The following is a 22,069-nucleotide window of genomic DNA, read 5'->3' as shown; positions in this document are numbered from 1 at the left end:
TTAGATGGGGGTGATAGAGACCTTCTTCCCTGGCCACAATGACCATCTCAATCTTAGTTGGTTTTTGTTTTTTGTTTTTTTTTTTTAATCAGGAGGTCTCCCAAGCAGGGAGTTCAGGCTCCGCTACCAGTCTCCTGCCCTGGGGCGGGGAAGAGCAGGGGGCTGGGTGTCTGCTGCAGTAATTCGCCTCCACACTTTCACATCCTCTATCAACACCTGCACACTTGGGTGGTGACCACACGAGCTCTTCCTGTTTGTGCAGAAAGTGCCCTTCAGAAAGCGTGCCAGAGAGGAGGGATCTCCACACCGCCTCACAAGAGAGAAGCCGAACCATTGATTTGGAAGAGAAGAAAGGGAGAGTGTGGGTCGAGAGGTAAGCTGGTCTGCGTCTGGGTACCTGGGGATGTCGTGGTTGGACTTTGTGCCCTGCAGGGTAGGACTGTGTACCCAGGCCCATGCTCCTCAGGGCCTGGCAGTAGGGAGCATTCCCGGCCTGTCCTACAAAGGGAATCCAGACCCGAGGCATGACCAGATAACGGGAAAGGCACATGTGGAAAGTAACCAGACTAGACCATGGCATATGTGTGTGCATGCAAAGAAGACACCATCTAGATGTAAACATGCTCTCACACACTCTGTGATGTGATGCCAGTTGGGCCCATGGGTCTCAGGCAAAGTATGTCGAACCTTGTGTAGGCCTCTAGCTATGCCTCAGTGATGGAATCCATGACGGGGTCACAGATTAGATCTGAGGATGGCCTCCCTGGTGACTTCAGAACCTGGCTACACAAAAGAGAGTGTGGGTAGTTTAGACTAATGGCACCGTTGCTTCTGCGGAAATAAGTTAATGCAAGCGTTAATAACACTATCTTTGCAGCTAATAAATTTACACCAGGCACGTTATGTATATACACAAGGCACATTATGTATATATGTACACACACACACACACACATGCATTCAAATATTCATGTCCAGAAACACATATCACATGATATTAAATAACATAGCAACTATATTTTTGAGATCAAAGAAAGCAAGTATAACAAAGGGGTTTTTCCTGTATGTGAATTCTTGTTGTTTGAATCTTAACAATATAAAACATGCAATCATGGTTAGGTATGCATTTTCCAGAATGCATTCCATTCAAAGCAGAGCAATCCTACAAGATAGGGTGGGTCACGTCACATGGGGCCTGGCATTGCAGCAGGGATAGTTAAGAGACAAATGCCGATGGACCGAAGTGGTCGTAAGCTCATGCTTGGAGTACCAGTCGTACACACTGAACAGTCAATTTAAAGAGCTGGTGTCTGCTTTTACCAAAAGCGCCTGCTCTGTGGTACAAATTTAACTGCACAGAGCTGCTTTCCTCCACATGGGGCCGTCTGGGCTCCCCCATCTCACCACCTAAGTGAGACTGCAGTGAAAGTGAGGAGAGCATTCTATATTCTCGGGGTTTGTTTCTGTCATCTGCTACTCCCTCGCTCTGGGCATTGTCTGTGCCTAGTATTCGATTGTTGCATGCCTAGTTTTATTTAATTTGCATTTCAAAAATAGAACAAATGCACTTTGCTCCTTTGCTAGACCTGGTGGTTCAAAACCCAACTCTAGTGAGATGGATTTGAACAGGCCAGCATGCCCCTGTATCCTGGGTCCATAAGCTCTTAATTGGACATAATAACAGCCCCTACCCCCGAATAAAGGGTAGACTGAGTTACTACATGTAAAGTGCACCAGCTGCCCTGGTCACTCTTGGCACCACCTCTCATGCCGTGGAGCTGGTGGACTTGAAGGGAAATGTGAAAAGGTTGGAACGGTGAAAGGGTAGAAAGTTGGGGTGGGCTTAGGGGGAGACACTTAAGTTAGAGTAGCGGCACCACAGTTCTGACTCTGAGGGCTGCAGAAGAGGGAGCCCTGGGCATCCCTGCTCATGGGTTCCTCTCATTAGAGAAAGCAATATGGAGACATTGTGTTTGGCCACACAAGTTCACATATCTCCTGTCCATCCGTATGCACTGCAACCTGGAGAGTTGGTACCTGCAGTTCCCTTACCCAGTTGATAGCAAGGAGCATGTTCAGTGTCTCTCATGTGTCAATGGGGAATTTGCACATTTTCTCATTTTACTGCACTCAAGTCATTATGAAATTGTGCCTATCTTTGAGAAGAGGTTAATCCATGTTCTAAGGTTGCGGACCTTGGAAATGATAGCATTTCTATTTGACTCCATCCAGATCCATGTCCTGAGCCCTCAGACATCACCTCCAGACTATAAGTCATTCTTGAAACATGACTGATGAGGAAGCCAAGTTCAAGACCATTTAAGAATCAGGTTCAAAGTTATAGTGGGAGTTAAAGGCACAGTGGGGAGCTGAGCCAGATCTCAGTTTCTAGACTTTTCATTTTCAGAGGAAGGACTCCTGGGCTGACATCCTGCCTGCTAAGGTTGACAGCTAAGGGCCTGACAATAAATCACTCTTACTCTCCACACTTCAGTTTCTTTATATGTCAAGTGGATTCAGTAACCTACTGTATACGGTACACACAACTTTATGAGGACCCAATGAAGCTGGGCAGACACATTTCAGATTCACACAAGGAAAAATGTGGATGCTGTTTTGAGGGAAAGCAGATTGAAAGGAAAGAAAAAGTATAGATATGCCAGTTCTGTTTTATTTTAATGACTTTGTATGTATGTATATGTGTCTGTGCTCATGTGAGTGCACATGCATGTTTCTGCACATGCTTATGAAGGCCAGAGTCAATATCAGGTGTCTTTCTCAGTCACCCCCCCCCTTTAGAGGCAGGGTTTCTCACTGTGCCTAGAATGCATTGATTTAGCTGAGCTGACTGACCAGTGAGCTCCAGGTATCCACCTATCTCCATCTTCCCAGTTATGGGTTTATAGGCTTGACGCCATGCCCAGCTTTTATGTGGGCACCAGGGACTTGAACTCACATCCTCACACTTGCATGACAGGTACTTTACTGACTCACCTATCTCCTGAGCCCCTGATGTTGCTTCTTAATGACAGGCCAAAAAAGATTCCTTAGCCCTTCAAATGGCACTGGTAACAACGGTCCATGATTTGTGAAGTCATTTCCATATATGAAATTTTATTTCTGAGTTTTGGAGAGTTATAAGTTATAAATCAGATCGTATTATTCTAAAGATAAATCAAGTGCAAATATTCTATCTACTTTCTGAATTTGAGTAAATCTGATAAGCAAAGGATATTATACTATTTTTGGTTTTGCTTATTTAATTCTTTGCTTATTCACTTAACTATTGGTGAGTGTGCTTTCAAAGTTTTAAAGCAAAGCTTGGAAATTTTACCAAAAGCTTTTCCTCTCCTCGAGATAATAGCCCGAACACATGCTCTTTCTAAAACGAAACAGCACCACTTTTCTCATGATTAAAATATAAGCAGGTGTTTGTGCACAAATACAAACCTATTAAAAGCCTCTTTCACAAATACTCCTCTTTATAGCTTTTATCCGTGCTAAAAATGGGGGATTATAATGAATGCAAGGCAACTAGACTCCTGCAATAACTAATAAACATGACAATTTGATTTATTGCTGTTCCTCTGCTCTAGCCCGTTGACAGACTTTTCTTTATGGAAAAATTACCATGGTTTAAATCTCTATCATATGGTACTTAATTCAATCGGCAATATGTTACCAATTAGATCCTGCTTAAACTACCATCAGCCAGCAGACCACGGAACATGTTAAGTCGGATGACAATTAGAGCACTGGTAAAAACGCTTTGTGGCAGCTTTCCCTGGGCTAAGGAGCAAGGCAGACACAATGGGCAATACAAAAAGAAAAAGAAAAAGAGTCAAATATGAATGTTTGTTTTTCCTACCCTGAGAACTGACGTTGTTTTGAATCCGAAAAGCAAACAGGAAGTTTGTGTTTGAGTTGCTAGCCGTACACACTGAAACTTCTTGTATTGATGTTTCTTATATTGCTACTCCAGCGCTTCTTCATGGTTCCTACATCCTCTGGCTCCACCTGATGATACATTTTGCAAACTGAAGGGCCTTCTTTCCCCCAGTCCTCCCTCTCATGGACATGGAGTCAGTCTCCGTGTGTGCTTTTGTTTTCACCTTTCTGCTGGGTAGATAGATGTTGGCCGCAGTGACAGAGACATCTTCTGAGGTAGGAGGGGCCACCTCACCTTAGTTTTCCCCTGGCCCCTGTATTGAATGGTGCTGCTGAGCAGAAAGACACTCACCTGAAACAACAAGGGAGCCACGCAAGTTTAACATAGACCACAGAGCTGGAGAGAGAGCTTGGCAGTTAGGAGCAGTGGCTGCTCTTTCAGAGGGCCAGACTCTGGCTCCCAGAACCCAACCAAGCCAGGCGACTTACAACCACCTGAATGGAACTTCAGCTCCAGGGGATCTGACACCCCTTGCTTACCTCTGCAACCACTGCATTCACATAGGCATACTCCCGACACACACCCCACAGCGCACCACATCACATCTCTCTCTCTCTCTCTCTCTCTCTCTCTCTCTCTCTCTCTCACACACACACACACACACACACACACACACAAATCTTTTAAAACATTAAACAAAATAGATGAGGAAAATCAAGAAGTTAAAGCTCAAGTGGTGAGAAACAGTTAACGGTGAAAGCATAGCAACTGTCTGATCCTTGTGAGGTGACCACTCTTGCTGCTGCCCCACAAGAGTGTCACTTATTTAAACATCCCTAAAGGGGAGGAGAGGGGGTAACTAGTCACCTTGAGGCTTAGTGCCTGTCTTTTGGGAGGTAAGGTTAGACCCTATTGGATTTCAGGTCTTACCTAAGCTGCCCACCAAGAAGCTTCCTCAAACAAAGACTGGAGCAGGACAAGGAAGGCTGGATGGTTGGAGGTGACAGGAAAAAGTCACAAGTGTTTTGTGCTCTCTGGATGGAGGCTGGCTTGCGACACATGGGTGAGCTTGCCATTGGTGGTTTGGTTCACGTAGATCAAAGTACAGGGGAGAGAAGTGAAAGAATGCCACTCCCACGTCCTGAGTTATCCTGGTCTCTTTGTTTCTACAGCTGGAGTAGGGACCGAGGCCAGGGAATTTCTTTAAGGACCTGGCCAATCATATTAAAATTCCTTCTAAATTATACTAATAGGCACTGCTTCCCTTCCCTCTACTCTGCAGGGGGCATTTTTAATGGACATTTTCTGAGTCCCTACAGCAACCCTGTAGGAGAGATACACACTTCTTTCAGGTATGGAGAAGAAAGTTAAGTGGCTTGCCCAAGATAGATGTGAGGCCTAGGTCTCTCAACTCTAAAATCTTCTACACCAGCCTTCAGAGAATCTAGACTCTAGTCTGCACATGTGTGGGACTATTTGAATAGAATTCCTCTGCTCCTGGAAAGTGTGAATGTATATAGGAGTGTGTGTAGCACACACGTGTGCAAATGTACATATGCGTTTGAATGTGTACATATGTGTCAGAGTTGCAAGCGTGTGTATGTGTGAGTGTGTGAGTATTCATCAGTGTACGTGCTTGTGCGTGTGTGCTCCCCAGGCATGTTTAACCAGGATGAAAGCTGAAAGTTGGGGCTTCAGAAGGAAAACAGCCCAGATGTTATAACTTTGCCTGGGCTGTCCTTGTTTTCGAATACCGTGACAATATTTTCTCAAGCAAAGATCAAAGGGACATATGGTTTGACTCATGGGTTAACAAAGGGAAAAGTATTTGAAATTGGGAGTATCTGGGACATGTTGAGATGTGTGGCTACAGTTGCTCTCAGAGCACCTGGAAATCATGGAGGCTTTGGGAAGCGCCATGAAATCCTGGCGCTAAGTTCCATCCTCTTCACTAGCTTTCTATATAAGTCCGTGGTTGGAGGCCATGTGCCGTGCAAGGAGCGCGGGTACCAAACACTGTTCTCACTGCTGGTAAAATCATTAGAAATAGTGAGAGAATTCCTTCTATGCAAATGAACTTCTTATAGCTGAAACAGAAAGAAAATACAAAGGAGGGCTTTGCTTATGAAAGGCAGCAAAGTTTAAATACTTAGAAAAACTTCACAAGGAAACACTTGGGCATTTAAGAGAAAAATGTGCAGAATCAGCTTGGGGGTTTTAAAACATATGGATGACTACACCTCAGCTCTTACTAAGCTAATTTATATGTATAAAAATAATAAAATGAGGGGCTGGAGAGATTGCTCAACGGTTAGAGCACTAACTGCTCTTCCAATGGATCTGGGTTCAATTCTCACCACCCACCTGGCAACTCACAACCATTTGTAACTCCAGTCCCAAGGAATCTAACACCCTCTTCTAGCTTACAAGTTTACCAGACATGTGTATGGTACACGGACATACATGCAGGCAAAACACATAAAGCAAGTAAATAAACACATGTTAAAAAATTATAGCACGATCCACATCTATTTAAGGAGGGAAGGGACTTGACAGAACTGCAATGAAAATTCCAGATGAACTTTAAGGAATTGCCTGGTTGTTTTTGGAAAAGGGAGAAAAGCAGGACGCAGTGTTTGCCTTGCCAAAGACAAAAACTCCGTCGGTCACAAGTTCCAGGTGGATAAACACATCAGTGAAGGAGAGAAACACACCCATGCTCACTCACGCATATGAAAGTTTAGTACATGAGAAAAGTCCCGTTTTCGAGCAGTCAGATCAAGAATGAAGACAGTAATATCAGGCCCGGTGGAGCCTCATGAGACTCGATTCTTTAGCTCACTTGGCACAGATGTCTGCATCCTCTTTCTCAGACGCGCCTTCCTCCCAGCTCTCCAGACCATCATTCTTGGTTCTTTTCTCAGCTCACCTGCAAGTGCCTCGCCTCTGCAGACTCTTTTCTGAGGCCCTTCTCCCACACTTCCACCCCTCTACCTGCTGGAGAGCTCTGACTCCTGTAGCCTGCACTTACTCCCCAGATGACCAGGTTTCCGTGTGACCACCGCAGCCCCGTGGGCGCCCACACTTAGGCTGCCAGCCTTGGTTTCTCTTCTGACTGTGCTGGTACCCTTGGCCTCTCCATCGAATCGAATGCACTTTCAACTTGTGATCTTAACATGCCCTTTCTCTAACAGCACCCCAACTCTTCCTACACTTCACCACATCTCAGTAAAAGCTCTTCCCATCAGGCCCACGCCTTGGAGCCATCCTCTGCCCCCTTCCTTGCTTGTCCACGTTTGATCAGCCAGCGCACCCTGTCCACAGATGCTTTGTGCTTTGACCTGTGTCCACATCAAATCACTTCTCACTCTCCCTGCTTTTGCTTCTGCTTCCGCTGCCCAAGACCCTAAGCCTGCTCTTCAAACTCAGTTCCCTCTTTCTTCATACACACTCTCTCTCAGTGCTCAGCCCAGACCCAGAGGAATTCTTGTAAAACTAAGTCATAACATATGATTGCTCAAAACTCTCCAGTGGAAAACCTCACTGTCTCAATCTCTGTTACTACATAATCAACTAGCTTAAAAAAAAACACAGCCTTAAAAAAGAAAGAAAGAAAGAAGGAAAGAAAGAAAAGGAAAAGAGAGAACCCTTCTGAGGATGTGTCCAGGGGCTACCTGTGGAAACCTGAAGTCCTGCTAGATCAGGAGGCAGCTGCTGCCTGTACTGTGAGGACTGAGGGTTTATTTGTCCTCCTTTCTCAAATAATCTTAAACAGAACAACAGCAACAGTTTTATTTTGTTCAAGATGTCATAAGTTAGGGCTTCTCATCAGTCCAGGGACTGCAGGGATGGCTCAGCAGTTAAAATGCTTGCTCATCTTACAAAGGAATTAAGTTTGGTTCCCAGCACCCATGTAGAGTGGCTCATAACCACCTGTGATTCCAGCTCCAGGGTATCCAATACCCTCTTCTGGAGTCCATGGGCACAACACATATGTACAGATACACATGCATGTGTGAATACACATGGTGATAATTAAAAGTAAAACATAAATCTTTTTTTTTCAAGTCTCAGCAGTTTGGAGCTGGCTGGGCTCGTCCTGTTTGCTCTATAATCCATCCATCCATCCATGTATGTATGTGTATTTCTATCATCTATCCTTTAGAGCCCATACTGTGACTTGGATTTCTCACTTAATGCTCATCAAAGGTAGTTACATTTTTCCTCGTGTAACTGGCTTCTAAGAAGCAAGGAGCAGATGCCATAACTGTGAAGGGCTGCTCCCTAGCCTGGCAGAGAACCCTTCCTGCCCTTTTTATATTGATCAAAACACACGGAAGACCTGCCCAGATTCAGACATTAGGAGAGTGCTTACCTCCTCATGGGATCATGGATTGAAACGTTAGAGAAGAACACTTGGCACACGGCAGTGGCTGTCTTTGAGGAACAACCTGCTATTGTCACAAATACAAAGTGTAGCTCCTTACAAGATTTAACTGGGAAGACATGCTCTAATGGGCACCTCTTGTACTCTCTTCTCAACGTCTGACTCTGCTCCACTCGTGACTTCTGTGATATTTATTTCATTTACTTAGTTTTGAGATGGGAGCTCACGATGTAGCTAAGAAGGACCTTGAACTTGTGATCTTTCTTCTGCCTCCACTTTCAAGGGCTGGGATTACTGGCATTCACTGCTACGCCTGACCTCTTTGCCATCTCTTGCATGTTCCTACATCTTACTATATCATGTGCTGTTCTCTCTGCTTGAAGCTGTTTCCTGCACATTAAATCACCTCTCCTTTCCTTCATATTCCCATAAAGCAGCACCATTTTAGATAGTTCTTCCTTGACCACACCGTGTAACCATGTAACCTGGTGCCTCCCTCAGCACCAGCTAATATCTCCTCCTCCCCTCTCTTCCTCCCTCTCCATCTCTCTGTGGGTATTTAACCTTCTCATTATAATCTGAGTTCCGCGTTGTATCTCAAGCACCTAAAGCAATGTGTTCATAATATATCTAGACACATTCTTTTTTGGAGGGGCAACTTTAACTGAGTGATGTTGGGATACTGTCTGATTACTATGCATGGAGAAGAAGAGGATGAAACTAAATACATATGTAATATACCAAGACTAAATAGAGTTTAGAAGAATCCCAATGTAGGATGATAATACTTGGGAATTACTAGAGAAAATTTGTGGAACATTAAATGATCTTAGGATGAACGTTTCACAAGTCTGACACTAAATAAATGAAGTGTAAAACCAAGGATATACTTGAGTCTATAAAAAAATCCAATTAAAACAATAAAGAGTAAACTTGCAAAACTACTTAAATACAAAACAGAAGCTTACTGTCCTTAACATATATAAAGAGCACTGTCAAATAAATGCAAATAAAATGCAAATACTGAGTAAGCACCCAAGAAGCAATTGAAGCACATGTTGCCCTTAAGGAACAAGGTAGGGTTCTAAGTACTGACACTGGGTGACTCACAATTGCCTATAGTTTCAGCTTCAGGGGCTCTGACACTCTCTTCTGGTCTCTTAGGGTACCTGCACGCGTATGCACATGCACAAACATTGCTATATATCTTTGGGGAAAAAAAATCTCCTTGGTGTCTTTTTATTTGCTTTGCTGCCTGCATGCGGACAGTAGTGGAGGCCAAAAGTTTAAGAAAAGCATCAAGTGAGGCAAATGGAAAATTGAGCAAATGCTACTCATTAGCATAATTTCTTTCTTCAATTATGAAATAAATTAACAGGATTCAAGTTTTATAATCTGAATAATATATTTTATTCAGTAAGCCATGAAACTGTTCCAAAGCACTGAGTGTGGTTTTACAGTTTTAGTGCTGTGTCTTTGGAGTAGACTGGCCCCATTTCAAAGGCAAAACAGTCACATGTGGCCCACGACTACCACGCTGGCTGGTGAGGGGCACGTATTCATTTGGCATATGCCGCTTTGATGTTTTGCTTAATTTAAAACTAAATTAAAGGGTGGAAGGCATAAAAGAATAACTTTCACTGCCCCTCCCCCACTAATTCATCATGTCTCATTGACCCTTCTCTTTGATTAACGAGGGGGATCAAATGCATTATCTGTCTGTTCTTCTTTTGCTTTGAGGATGATGGTGACAGCAGCGGTGGCTGTGGTGGTGGTGGTGGATACAGCTGAAATCTACTGTCTGAGAAACTTTCAAGTTTTCATGGCATTGCTATTGGTTGTTGTGCTGGACTCGTTCCTCCTGAGGCTCCTCAGAAGAGTTCAGCGCATCTCGTGCGCTGATTAGGAGCTGGTTGTTTGATTAGGAGCTGGTTCGCTATGTCAAGAGCAAAGAATGTTCTACCAGACCGTTTGTCTGAGTGGGGCAGGTTAGTCCTTGCTTGGGAACAGGGAGGGTGCTCACGCAGGCTGAGGTGGCAGGCTCTCTATTCCCCCCTGACTATATAGAAAAGTATAGCATAGGGGTTCAATGAACAGATACACGCGCCTTTCTTAGACTACCTGGCTCATAGTAGGTGCTCAACTAACACTGTTCTAAATGTTCTATCCTCTTCTAATGCCGTGGTGGATGGGGTTTGAAAATGCTTGTGCATGCTTCCGTGTATTTGTGTGTCCGTTCTCTGGGGACGAGAGTCCACTTCCAGGGCATGCTCTGTTTTATTCCGCCATCTGACTCGGAAGAATAACAAAGAGAGGTCACTGCAAAAGCTGTCCAATTCTTGAGAAATCTATTTGAAGAGAGCATCCTCTCCTAGGAAAAGCGCCCTTTCGTCGTATCAATGACACCGACCTGAAAAGCACACTCATTTGAGTAGCTTAGGGGCAGAGAAAGCACCATAGATGTGTTGAGCCGATACTTCCTCAGTCAGGTTAAAAATAGTTGAGTGTGCTTCTGAGGGCTGGGGTTTTGGGGATTAGCGGGTGGTCCCGTTCCTGTGTCCATCCCCCAGTTCTTCAACAGCGTATTTATGATGCGGGCTGGAGAAACACGGGACTGAAAAAAAAATTGCTGTGGAATTTCTGGCCATTAATTTTATGAGTCTATTATCCACTCTTTATTGTTGTCTGGCCTGCTATTATATTTTTGTACATTAAAAACAGGTTGCTTGCTAATCTTTGTTTTAGAACTGAAGAGGGGGTGATTAGCCTTTTGACTGGCAAATGTCCTTTGTCATCTCAGTTGAGATGGCCTTGGGGTTTCTGCGAGGTCCTCACGCTTACAGAAGCCACGGGGGCAGCGCACGGCCCCATTACCACATTAGTTTATCTCAGAACCTTGTAGAAATATCCTGGGAGAATTTGTGCTCTGAGACGTGGGAGATAACAGTCCTTGAAACTGCTCCCGGTGGCACCCAGAGCCTTTTATGTCTGGGGCGATGCACATACTGGGCATTGTTGTGGGACCTGAGAGTGCCCGGCTAAGGACGAGTGGAGGTTATAGTACATCCTGTTCTCCGTTTGTCCAGAGGAGAGTGTACTTTTCCCTGACGGTGTCTTCCAAAGGCATCAGTCTTCCAAAGGCCACAGAGCCCTGTGCCTCTGTGGTACACTGTTTGAAGCAGGTATCTCTGCTCTTCTCTGGAGGATAAATTCCGTGCCAGGCTTGACAGCTATCCACAGCTGCAGACAGCGTGCATTAGTTTTCAGAGGATGCTTCCAGTAAAGTAAGAATCCACCCATTGATTCCACTAATACTAAATATTAATGAACTTCTAGAAACTTTGTTCCTCCCATCCCCTGGAGACAACCTATGCTATTGTGATGCTACATGCTTTTAGCTGACAGGGAACAATTGGAAGTGTCTTACCAGGGGATAGGGAGATAGCATAGATGGGGAAGTGACAAGCCTGAAGACCTGAGTTCGATATCCACCACCCATGTCAAAAGCTGGGCATGGTTGGGGAATGGCAGCCGTCTCTGCCTGGGACTGGCTGCTCCCAGGGCCCGCTGATTGCTGCCGCATGGCCCGCTACCACCATTTAGAGACCTACAGCATTTCTGCTGCCTACTGCCGCCAGGGATCTTGCAGCATTTTTAAAAAATCATAACAGTATTGTAATCCCAGTCTGAGGAGGCTGAGAAAAGAGGATCCCTGAGGCTCGTTAGTCCGCCATTCTAATCTAGGAAAGCCCCAGAACCCAGTGGGAGATCCTGTCTCAAAAACCAAGGAAGATGGCTCCTGAGGAACAACAGCTGAGGCTGACCTCTGGTCCTCAGGCATGAACACAAATGTGTACCTGCACATGAATGAATACACACATGCAGCAAAGAAAGTGTCAAAAAAAAAAAAAAGCACAAATATCCTACCAGTCACTCATGGCCACACGCACTCCCCGCTTTCACTACAGGACAAGTTTTATGTGGTAGAATTACATCAAGGCCAAGTGTGCAGGTTTAGGTCAGTGTTCGAATCCCAGCAGAATCCCCTAGTGTAAAATAGTACTAGTTATGGAGCATTCCCTACGTGCCAGGCACCGCCAGCAGCCAAGTGAGCATGAGCAAATGACTTCTCACGCTGCATCTCAATTTGCACTTCAGCGAGAACAGGCACGGCGATGCTTCTCCCACCCGGGCTGTTGTGAGGACTTAGCAAGGTTATACACAGTGCACGCGGGGTGCCAGAGCCCACTGCCGTTTTAGTAACAGTGGCTGCGGTGTTGTTATTTAGATACTGGACCTGCTGCAACTTTAACACAGCAATTACTTGAAGAACCAGTAAATTAGACGTATTAGGAAGAGGGTTAATTCCTCAGGCTGCTGGAGCATTTCGTGAATCACAATAGTAATTTTCTAAATGGCTCTGAGCAACCTGGAAAAGAGCACGCATGTGGTTCAGGCCTCGTTGATTTCCCAGAGAGTAAATTGCCCATTAGAAAGGCCTGACCATTTCGTGATCGTAATGTGGACTGTATACACACCACACACACACACACACAGAGAGAGAGAGAGAGAGAGAGAGAGAGAGAGAGAGAGAGAGAGAGAGAGAGTGAGGGAGAGGGAGAGGGAGAGAGAGAGAGAGAGAGAGAGAGAGAGAGAGAGAGAGAGACCACAATACCAGGAAAACTACAAAGCTGACGGTTTTGTCTAAATAGCTGTGATTTCTGGCGTGGAATATAGTGTCAAATACATGATCTGGATTTTATGTCCAGCTGATGGTCTACACTGGCGAGTGTAACTGGTGAAGAAGGTACAGATTTAAATGATATGATTTCTCTGAGTTTCTGGAGGGGGTTAAGATCAGGATTCTCTAGTTTGAGAATTGATGACATTGAGACAGATCCCTTAGGTCTAGGGGGTACCCCTGGTAACAAGGTAATGGTATCAGGGAGACTCTGAAAGAAGGCTAGGCCTGTTCGCTATGGACCTAGGTTGTGGCAGATACTTCCTTTGGTGCCACAGCTTCCTCACTCCTGGCAGGATTTGGTGGAAAGGCAACTGGGACTAGTCAAGGTGACAGATGGCCTGGAGCCCTTGACCACTGGCCCTGACTTCTGACCCTACTTCTTCTCTCTGTCCTCTAGAAATGTATCCACAGGAAGGAGACGGAAATGAACCGTCTCTGAGCTGAGATGGTAGCGGTCACTAGGGCTACCGTGCTCTTTTCTCAGCTTGCTTGGATCAACAGTCATGATTCTGTTCCATGACTGCAGCCACAGAAGCCTCGCCACCATGATGTTTTCAAAGAGTGAGAATTATTTGAAAGTCCGTCATTTCAAACCTAAACTTCTGTGATCTCAACTCTAGAGTCCGGGGTTGCCTACTGCTGTCTTCATGGAGACACCCAAGGTTATGGAGCTTGACATGTTCCACACATGTCATGGCTCTACATTCAGAGTTTTCTTAGAGCCAAATGACAAGAATTAGCTCTGGCAAATGTCTGGAGGCATGCTTTCGAGAGCAGGCCTTCCCTGGGTGAGTCACCCTGGTTGTCCTTAACTGACCAAAAAGACATCAGGTGCCTCCTGTGACTTCGTTCCCATGGGAATGAGTGAGGAGAAACAGAGAGAGACAGAGTGATGAACAGATAGACAGATGGACACACGGAGAGAAACATACAGCCAATGACTGAGGAAGGGAACTAGCAAGCCAGAGCCAAGATCTGTATGCTGTGTAAGTACTCACTTTCAGACACATTTGGACTCTTTGAGGTGTGGATGGAGCTGCTTCTCCATGCTTCTCTCTCAGCTGCTCCTCTCCGGCTGTTTATTCTGAAGCTCACAACATTTATGTAGTCAGTGTGGAGGAGTGTGTGAGGTTTACAGGTCAGGCAGTACAAGGTCTGGGGTCAGGAATCTGCAGGAAGTGATTGGCAGTCATCAGAAGATCTGCCCTGGCTAGTTTCACGTCAACTTGACAAGCTAGAGTCATCTGAGAGGAGAGAACCCTATTGAGGACAAGTCTCCATAATATTGGGCTGTGGGCAGGCAAGCCTCTAGGGCATTTTCTTAATTAGTGCTCAGTGTGGGAGGGCCCAGCCCATTGCGAATGGGGCCACCCTGGGTTCTATAAGAGAGCAGGCTGAGCAAGCCAGTAAGCAGCGCTCTTTCATGGTCTCTGCATCAGCTCCTGCCTCCAGGTTCACGGCTGACTTGAGTTCCTCCCCAGCTTCCTTTAATGGTGACCCTGAAATAGCAGTGTAATCCAAATAAACCCTTTCCTCCCCAGCTTGCTTTTGGTGTTCCATCACAGCAATAGAGACCTTCACTGAGACAGGCTCCCAGCTGTGGATCTGTGGCACCAAACAACCTCTTACCCTGAGCTGGTATCCCCTCTGACTGAGTCTATAAAAGGGGAACACCCCCCGACACACACACACACACACACACACACACACACACACACACACACACACACACATCCATAAAAAAAACAAAACCAAAAGCCAAAAAAAAACAAGTAATGTCAGAACCCCATGAGACCAAGAGCCTCTCTGAAGTGCCAGGAGAGAGGATCGAGAACAGACATTCTCGTTAAAATGGGCAAAACGCAGGTCAGTAATCCTGTATTTCTGGGTATCTCAGTCACAGACTCGAAACACTGGAGCATCACTTGCCTTTCCTCTGACTATGTGGACCGGACTGTCATCCTGGAGATGATGGGATGAGGTATATGGTCCTGCCACTGTGCGCAGCTGCCAGTGATGCTCCCAGAACTTGGAAGAGCATCCCGGCAGCCCACTGAAACTCATTTATATGCATCGACACTGTTTTCATCTTAGACTTTAAACAACTTTAATTAATAATACCCTCCTCCCTCAGTGTGTCAACATAACTCCACCTTTTCATTTTGAAAGAACTTAAGTAAATAAAGAAATAAAACATTCAATTATTGGAAATAGAAATGAGAACATATAATTGATTTCAGAGGCGTTTGCTACAGAAATTCCCTGAGGCTTCTGACTACATTTTATTAAGAAAGCATCACACGTTTATATTTCTACATTTCTAATGTGATAATGTTGAGTTTCTCGGGGTGGGGAATGGTATTATTGAAAGAAAAATAATTATGACAAGTGTTAAAGATTAGTGAGTTGGAGTCCCCGGTGGACCACTACCATCCTGGGAGTGAGCTAAGTGCCTTAGGAAGCACATGAACTCTTGTCATTGAGTAAATTGCTGCCTCGATGCACTAACAAGGACCCCAGTGGGTTGGAAGAGTTAACTAGAGTCCCAGAGCTCAGCCTAATCCCCACACAGCGTTTGTGCTCTGTGAGAATTTTGATCTGTGTTCCTCCACGTTGATCTCCATCTTCTAAGAACAGGTATTTCTTCAGGAGCAGAGCGGGTACCTGTATATGGACAGCTGGCCCAGCCCCTTGCCCTAAGAGCCCCATAAATTCCTCTCTGCCTTCTGGAACAGAATATGCTCAGCTACTGGTTAGGGCCCCAAACTGTTCTGATATTTCTCTGCCCCTCTGCTGAAACAGTGTCACAGCCTCCTGACAAGCACAATGCTCCCGATGGGGAAGTCCAGCCATCCTGCCAGCATTCCCGGTTGTCATGTGACTTCTTCTTGGGAGGTGTAAAAAAAAAAAAAACAAAAGCAAAAACAAAATCCATCTGTACAGATAGGCAGGATATCAATAAACCGAAGAGAGAACTCCCGCCATGTCCAGCTTGTTCAGCCAGTGAGTTTATTTTATAGAACTCAAATGAAGCCACACCACCAGAAAGTTCCCTAGGTAACTCATGGACAGGTTTATCACTCAGTGAAGGGTCACACCCACAGTACGGATGACTCACAAAACCCTGGACTACTGCAGGGGTTCCCTGGGTGACCCCTCGGCAACTACCCTACAGTAGAGTCCCCTTCTCCAGCCATTCTTTACTGTTAACATAATCTTAGTGAAGGGAGAGGCCTCGTGAGTCCCATGAGCCTCCTTTCCTCTCCGCGAGGGAATGTTAAAAGGCTTGATCTCAGGAAGGTCCCAGTCAGTCTGATTCAATGTGGCATTGTTCTTATCAACCCAGAGGAAACAGGCACCCACCAGTTTATCCCATTCTTGGTAGGCAATACACACACACACACACACACACACACACACACACACACACACACACACAAGACTTGACCAGGAAGCTGGCCTCTGAGACTCACACTCTACTCTCCTGGGTCTTTGTATCTCTGATCTTCAGATTGCTCAGCATTGTTTCCTTCCTTGGCTGATTCCTTCCACATCCCACATTATCCCCACCATCCCACCCTTCTCCCCCACGCACGCTCCATTCTTGCACCCACCTTCACAATTTGTATTTTCCTTCCATGGAAATAGTACGTTCATCTGGTAATCACTCCAGCTGCAAAACTGCAGCTCTGGCTTTTGCCCTCCTCATCCCCAGACCTGTTTTCTCGGACCTGGCTTTTTCTTTTGTTTGTTTCTTCGAGACAGGGTTTCCCTGTGTAACAGTCCTAGCTGTCCTGGAACGAGCTCTTGTAGACCAGGCTGGCCTCAAACTCACAGAGATTCACCTGCCTCTGCCTCCCAAATGCTGGAATACAGGTGTGCACCACCACCATCCTAGGACTGACTTTTTCGTTCTTCATTTTTAGGCAGCTGTGTTGGGAATGGTGTCCATCCAGAAACTAAGGAGACTCCATTGACCGATTGGGACAAGATATGGTCCCTGCTTCAGGAAGCTGATTTCATTCTCTGTTCTCCTTGCGCTGGCTTCACGCAGATGACATACTTATACCTCTATTGTTGTTGTTAATTTTGTCAGCCATAGATCGTATTCAGAGTTTCTTTAAGAAAAATGTTGAGAATTTAGCTTAATAATTTTTACTTTCTCCTTCCAGGAGTTGAGACATGCCTAGCACCTAATACTTACTATCTTCATTCTCCTTGTGTTTTTAAGTTTTTATTATTTTATGTGTGGAGGTGTTTTGCTTTCACATATTCTGTGCACCGTGTGTTTTCAGTGTCCGTGGAGGCCAGAAGGTGGGCCCCTAGAACCAAGGTTACAGGTTGTGAGTCACCTCGAATGGACATTTGGGTCCTCTGAATCGCTGAGCCATCTCTTCAGCACCTTCTCCTTTGTACTTTTTTTGCTTCTCTCCATTTCTGGTTTAATTGACTTTTGGTCACCTATCTCTAACTGCCCCCCATTACAGGTCCTCCCTCTTCTCTTCTACCCCTCCCCACTCTCCATGTCACATTTATTTAGACAAATGTTTACTTGCTACTGTGTCTGGAGGTTGCTTCAGGTCTCCACAATCCATTCGTAGACAGAACAAAGTGGTCCCTGAAGAGCATCTTGTTTTAGCTGAGTCTCATACCATGACCTGTGGGCCAATCAAAGCTCCCAGAAGCAAGGTTCAGTGGAATTTCTCTTTGTTTTTATGTATTCCAATGCCACGACATCTTAGCTTGTTTCTCTTGTGAATTCTGACGTCATACTTTTGGGTTTATTGTGTATTCTTCTGCCTGATTCTCAGAGTTGAAATCAGTGTTGTTTTCTTGTTTTATTTGTCCTTGGGATTAATTTCCCACAAGCGTCTCTTCTATTGTGCTCTCTTTCCCCCAGAGAATGCGTCCTGATCCCTCAGCCCCACCTCCCACCTCCATGCTTCTTTACTGGTAGCCGTGAAGCCTGTGATACAATTGTCATGTCAACTCCTCCTCCCCCGGGGCTCTGGACTGGTACACAGTGGTTTAACCTCATTTTTTAACCCTGTTTTAATTCCCTGGAACCTATCTTTAGACACCCTTAAAGAAAAGAATGCATGGAAAACAAATTTGCTGAGATGCTTTTTGATGAAAATAACATTCTTCTTTCACACATGACTAATACCTGGCTGAGTCTAGAAGCTTTGGGTAACTCCCTAATTCTGTGACTATTAGTCCATTGAGGAGTCAACATCTTACCAGGTAATGCTGCTGTTTTCAATAACTGTACTGGGTAGTGGAGAAGACTTTTAAATATGAAGGATGCTGTCCTTCAACTTCGAAAACATTTTTCCTTTTAATTATTTCTTTGATTTAAAAAGAAAAGTCATACAAGAAAAGTCCGTAAGAAAACCTCGACTGACTTTCTAAGGTCCCTCACAGTTCTCAATGCTGGCTTTCTTTTCTTGTATTCTGACTGTAAAGAGTTTTTGGATTCATTTTCTAATCCACTGAATCGAAGATTTCCAGACTTAAAAAAAGAAATCTGTGCTTTCTTTTGCAACCACATTTGATTCTTACCTCCAGGGTGCGGCATTTTCCTCTGGTATTAATTAGGGTACTTTTAATTTTTTTTTTTGATTCTTTCTGGATCATTCTTTTCTCTTGGTGTCTTTGCTCATGGGCTGCCATTTTCTTGACATGTGTGGTGACTCTTGGTTTTGAATTTCTATTAAGGTGGAAGGGTTTGGGTTCTGGAAATGGCCCAACAGTGAAGAGCACTGGCTGCTCTTCCAGAGGACCCAGGTTCAATTTCCAGCACCTGCACGGAGGCTCACAATCGTCTGTAACTCTATCCCAGAATATCCATGGGCACCAGGCATGCATATAATGAGCAGACATACTGTAAGCAAAACACCTCTACACATAAAAACAAATTAACTAGCTAAGAGGGAACGGTTAAGCCATCATATGCTGTTCATGTGTTCTTGGTAGAATTATGGTCTGGCAGGACCTCTCTTTTAGAACAGAGTGTGTGTGCGTGCACACACACGAGTGGGTGGGGGTTGTCTGCTAGGAAGCTACTTTAGGTTGGGATCATGGGGACCCACGATCACCCTGTACTCTTCTGCGTGTCAAAATCCGGATAGTTTTATTCTTTGGCTTTAGTAGGGACATGAGGCTCAGTGACTTGGCCATGGTTAGAAAGCTAGCTAATGGTAAAGCCAAAATTGAAACTGAATAGGCCTGATAAACACACATTCTCAGGCCACAGTGCTCAGGAGTTCCAGTGTCAAGCAGGAGTAAGTGACATTTTGTGCTTACAGACTCTCATAAACTGTAAGGCGAACGCTGTACCTCTCCATCCATATGAGCAACCATTGTCTTTTCGCTCCCTCTTCTAGAATTAAGCACTCCCTGAGAAGATGCAATAACAAAGTTTCATTCAAAGTCAGAAGGTGTCTAGGCAGAACTATAGTGCTGTAGAGGTCTTTGTGGCTCTGTAACTGGTCAAATCATGGGTAGACATTTTAGAATTAATTTTGGTAAATGCTAAGACAGTGCATTAATTAATTTTGGTAACTGCTAAGATAGTGCCGTAGAGGTCTTTGTGGCTCTGCAAGTGGTCAAATCATTGGTAGGCATTTTTAGAATTAATTTTGGTAAATGCTAAGACAGCCAAATTCTTCCTAATTCTGAGGGTTCTCCTGGTCACACAGGCTATGCTACCTCATTACTCTAGATCTACCTTTTGAGAATCATTGATGACAGATGATGATTTTATTAGAAAAATTGCTCATATATATATATATATATTTAAAGCATTTAGTCATCATCAAGGGAATTCAACAGTAGTTTCTCAAATTCCCACTTCCCTCTGTCTTCTGAGATAGTAACAGATGTTCTTGTAAAGCAATACAATGCCAAGTAAGACTGATGCACTCTGAGGTTGGTGAAGTTAAGTGGTTTCCTTTGCTTGACCTTCTTGGCCCTTTCATTGTAATATGAGTCATGAATCTCGAAGGGATTTAAAATTTGGGAAATTCGTATTTTGGGAAATGCTCAGCTGAGGGGGAAAAAAATCACATTTTGAGAAACATTGAGTTAACATATTGAAGAACCATTTTGCTTTTCTCTCCTCTTCAGAGAACACTTGTTCTCACTCACTCACACCTGGGTCAAAACTTGGATCCTGTCATTCCAAGACAAGCTTACGTGTTCAGTTTTTATGGCTTTGACGGGGCAACTTCATTGTTCCACCCCTCCAGATTCTCTGCCTCTATTCTATGGCCATTTCTTCAAAAACTTCCCTACAAACCTTTCTTTTCTTTCCCTTATCAACTTCCTCCTCCTCCTCTTGAGACAAGGTCTCATCACTAAGGAGCTGACCTTGGTTGACTTGGAACTCACTAGCTAGACCAGACTGATCTTGAAGTCAAAGAAATTTGCCTGCCTCTGCCTCCCATGTGGTGGCATTAAAGGCATGGGCCATCTGTCATACCTGACTTAGTTTTAAAAATAGATTTGTTTAGGTTTAATTTATGTGTGTAAGCGCACCACTTCCATGCAGTTCCCATGGGGGCTGGAAGGAATGTGGGGTACCCTGAAAATGAGGCGACATAGGATTTGTGAGCTGCAGTGTGGATACTGGGAACATAATGGGGTCCTCTGCATGAACAGCAAGTGTTCTTAACCACAGAGCCATCCCTGCAGTCCCTAACCTACAGTTTGTAAGTTAATCGTTGTTGTTGGTGTGTAGTCATTCTACACATTAATGGGTCTCACAAAGACAATTTACTCCAAGTGTGTAATGTACTTTGACCGTATTCATCATGCATATCCCCCCCCCGCTTTTCTCATTCTATGCTCTGCTTTCATATCATACACAAAATTGGTTCTACACCTCTGAATGTGACTACATGGAACTGAAAAGCTTCTGCACAGAAAGGAAATAACTGATCCAGTGCAGAGGGAGCCCACAGAATGAGGGAAAATGCTTGCTTGCTGCCTACCTAACAGAGGATTAAAAACTAGAAGGACTCAGAAGTTGAGTTCAAGCCTTGAGTTGGGGTTGGAATCCTTAAGGGGATGGGCAGAACCTGTAATATAGTTTCCTACTAATTATGACCAGTCAGAGATATTGCGGGAATATGCGTTCTAGTTGGATCCAGACGTTTTTATTAGCATACCTGTTACTGGTACAAAATAATGGGTTTCGTTACAATGTTTTCATACATGTATACAATGCACTTTAATCAAATTCATCCCTCTGCGCCCTGCTTGTCCCTAGAAGGTAATTATTCACAGACCTACATTTACAAGAGTGTTTGTTGCTTTCCATTTCATCAATTGTGAGCCACTCGGAGAAGCTTCTTATCAAGATCTAACAATGCTTTCTGCTTTAGACTATTTATTGGACATCATCACCTACACGACTGGATGATAACCATCAATAGCTAGACTCCTCTTCTTCTATTCCCATGGGCTGTTTTTTGATATTTACTGCTGTTTTAATTAGGTCCTCCAACCCCATCCTTATCTGGATAGTCTACAGAAGTAAAAGGACTCCATTTTAACAGAGAGATGCTATTAGCAATCTATCTATTAATTTGTGGGAAAGTCCTTCAAAACCTTCCATTACTTTCTTCTGTCATTGGCTGAGAATTTAAGGTTTCTCAACTTAATACTCAATTGGGGAGTCCATAGAGTAGCCATCAACCCCATTGCTGGTTTGTAGCCTTGGGTTAAATAATTTGTCCCTGTAAAACACAGTGGCTGTCCTGTAGAACAGGGCTAATGGCAGTGCCTACCTCATTTGGCTGCTATATGACCTGCCACTTCGTTAACACTCAATGCTTGTTAGCAACTATTAAGCCACAATTAACTATTGTTAAACTCCTTCATTGTTTGGGAAAGTCTGCCAAGAACAACACAAGATTGTTTGCTGCTTTTATTGACTTTTCACAGGGTTTTGACTCTGGGGTCAAGACCAGGTTAGGAATTGCGCAGCATGGGGTCAATGAGGATGCCTAGTTACTGATGTCTCAATGGACCTGCTTTTAAAAGC

General features: G+C 44.5%; 1 protein-coding gene across 5 annotated transcripts in view; it reads left to right on the top strand.

Annotated features, from left to right (window-relative positions):
* The first annotated feature begins 235 nt into the window (after window positions 1-235).
* Aff3 (ALF transcription elongation factor 3) overlaps window positions 236-22,069 on the top strand; it is a 511,084-nt gene continuing 489,250 nt past the window's right edge. For 4 of the 5 annotated variants that reach the window (XM_087898094.1, XM_087898092.1, XM_087898093.1 and 1 more), the window contains exon 1: window positions 242-373. The gene's annotated coding sequence lies outside the window, so the exon portion shown is untranslated. Of the gene's footprint in view, window positions 374-22,069 lie in introns of all 5 variants that reach the window. The other variant, XM_087898095.1, reaches the window with a different exon arrangement.

This window comes from Myodes glareolus, chromosome 18 (assembly GCF_982192425.1).
Source record: "Myodes glareolus chromosome 18, mMyoGla1.1, whole genome shotgun sequence".
Taxonomy (NCBI): domain Eukaryota; kingdom Metazoa; phylum Chordata; class Mammalia; order Rodentia; family Cricetidae; genus Myodes; species Myodes glareolus.
Note: the sequence above shows the minus strand (reverse complement) of the source record. Positions and strands in the feature narration are given on the sequence as shown.